A 3,127-nucleotide genomic window follows, 5' to 3' on the forward strand; every position below is an offset into this window, starting at 1 on the left:
ATCAGGAACACCTACTCTTTTACATAGCAAACGTGGCTCTCCATTCTCTCCCACATTCTGGATATGGCTCATTAGGAGTTAACAAACCCATCCCCCATATCTGCCACATACACCTCCCTCTATCCTTCTAATAACTCATTGCTATAATGCAGTACGGTTAGGCAGCTCCCCCAACATGAGCAAAATGGACAATGAGGCCAAGGTGCCATTTCTCTACCCTGCAAAGTCCAAACAAGATCTTCCTACTTAGGATTTGCCAGCAACAAATGGGAAAACCAGAGTTCTGTTCCAAATCATCATCATCATCATCATCATCATCATGATCACTACATAGAAAGTGACAGCTTCTGGAAACTGTCTCCCCAACACATACCTGACTGAAAAACTCCTGAACACAAATCCCCTACCTTGGAAAGTATGGCTCAAATAGCCTATCCCTCCTATTGCCTAAAATCAGTTCCCATATGAGCTAGTACTTATTGAATTAGCACTGTTTATCTTGAAAATTCCACCATTGAAGAAATGTCTATAAGGAGACACGTGGAGATCAGAAAGCCACAGAACAATTCTAAACCATAAGCTCCCCAGTAAGCCACAGTGGTCTGGAACAAAGTAGGCAGCCAAGAGCAGAAACCCAAGAAGCTATCCAAGAGACCACAATCATGGCTACTGCATCCTCCTCACTGAGACCATTGTTTTATAAGGTTTAAAGCTTATTTTCATCATGGGACCCAATACAGTGGCATTCTGGATACATGAAAAGCATAACTTTTTTTACTTAGAGCTCTAAAGGAAACAACACCAGACAGGGCCACATAGACGGTTGTAGCACTGAAGGGAGTAACAGCAACCTGGAAATATAGGGGGCGGCTTATGTATAGCAAATGGGGTAGGCTTTGCTAGCTCCAAGTAGTTTGGCTAATTTGGATAATTACACAGACTCAGAAGCATAAGGACCTGTCTCCTAGTTGCCTCCTCCCTGGCCCTGTGATAATTAAGGTAGGTGGATAGTGAACCTGAGATTTGAGATCCCTATAAAGAAAGTGGTTATTTGTGAACTTACCAATTTCTGGAGAAGAACGCACCAGCTTGTAACCAGGACTTCCAAACCTTTCTCATTCCAGAGAAAGCTGGATCTCGCGAGATCTCTGGAAATTTATAGGGAATGAGCATGGACTTTCTAGGATGAGAAACATCTGGATGCCCCAGGTGTCACAGGCCCCTCCTCTCAGATTTGCTCTTATGGAATCTGGCTCACACCACCTGTCACCCAAACCCCAAGGCTGGTGAATACCTCACCTCTCCCTCTCCCCCCTGGAGTCACAGTTCTGCAGTGCCAAGCCCCAGAGGCCCTGCCAGGTGCAGGGTAATGGGCCCTGGACCGAAGGATGTGCAGGAAAGGGACTCCCCGAGGTCAGAACTGAGGAGTGAACTGCGCATGAGCTGACCACAATTCTATAGCCTTCCAGGAGCAGGCATGGAACTTGCAATGATTTCATAGACTTTCTTCCAGGAAAGACTTAGTCTCCCTTTTAATCAACGAGTTCAGGGTTTAAGAAGTGTCTGAGATCTAGAAACCGAGGAAGGGATTAGGCAGAAGAAATTTCTGTGAGTTTGCGGAAGGTCCTGGGGCAGAATGACACTCAGGTGCTTCACTCACATGAAAACCTGTCAGCTGTAAGGTGAATCTAACCTTTTATAGAACCATCCCCTACAGGGAGAGCTATAATCAGAGGTGAATGGAAGGCACGTGTTGAGGACACTATGCGGTCTTTGCTACAAAAGCTTTCTTAGACCAGTTTTAATGTATACAGTTAACAGGTGAATTTCTTTGACCTCTGTGGAATATTTGTGTCATTTCACAGGCATGTTGTTTATGATGCAATTTTCACTTTTGAATGCTTTTTTTCAGATCCCCTCTCCTATGCATAAGGGATAATATGATGGATAGTTTCTCTGGTATCTTTGTTCAAATTTCAAAATAATTGTCCTATAACTGTCTCAGCACTACCAATCTATCTCCTTCATTTATTCAATTTGTAGTTGTTTTATTTGTGTTGAGAAAGTGGTTTGGGAAGTTAGTTTTCCCTCTACGCAGTGTTACAGGTATTGGTTGGGAAGGAGCGAAGGGGACTGAGGTATTGTTACAGAGTATTGTAAGCCTTCCTCAGCTCTTGAGGAGATAACAAACTATGTTCATTTATGAAACTTAGTCCAAATAGTAAGCTGTGAGATTTTAAAGACAATTTAATTGCTTTAAATTTTATAGTAACCCAAATTTCTCACAGTACCTGAAATGAGAGATACTTAAGAAGTTCATACTGGATAAATGAATGAACAATATCTAGCATTCTTTATATCCTTATCTAACTTGATATTTCAATATTCCATTCTCCCTACCTTTCCAAACTGCACCAAAAACTCTTTACTAAGACGAATACGGGGTGCCTAGGTGGCTCAGTCGGTTAAGCGTCTGGCTTCGGCTCAGGTCATGATCTCTCATGGTTCACGAGTTTGAGCCCCACATCAGGCTCTGTGCTGACAGCTCAGAGCCTGGAGACTGCTTTGGATTCTGTGTCTCCTTCTCTCTATGCCCCTCCCCTATTTGTGCTATGTCTCTCCAAAATGAATAAACGTTAAAAATAAAAATAAAAAAAGAAGAATCTCCGTGCTCCAAAATTCATTTCATGTTCATTGCCCTTTATCATTTTTAGTTTCTTCCTGCTAAAAATTTCCTCGTTTTGGTTAGTTTTGTCCCCATAGGGTTTCTCTTTTCTTACCATAAAACTTCACCACACACTATACATCTTTCATGTGGTTGGATCTTACGTGGATGTTATACCTTTAATTGTATATTTTCATATGTATTTTCCATTGCCTGTGTTTTTCTGTTATTGTTTTGTTTCTTTGGTGATACTCTTTTTTAAAGTTCATTTACTAATTTATTTTGAGAGGGAGAGAGAGTGAGAGTGGGTAGGTGGTAAAGAGGGAGGAAGGGAGAAAATCCCAAGCAAGCTCCCCAGTATCAGCACAGAGCCCAACACAGGGCTCGAACCCATGTACCATGAGATCATGACCTGAGCCAAAATCAAGAGTCAGACGCTTAACCAACTGAGTCAGCCAGGTA

This window comes from Herpailurus yagouaroundi, unplaced genomic scaffold (genome assembly GCF_014898765.1).
Source record: "Herpailurus yagouaroundi ecotype Mexico unplaced genomic scaffold, PumYag 164, whole genome shotgun sequence".
In the NCBI taxonomy this organism is placed as follows: Eukaryota; Metazoa; Chordata; class Mammalia; order Carnivora; family Felidae; genus Herpailurus; species Herpailurus yagouaroundi.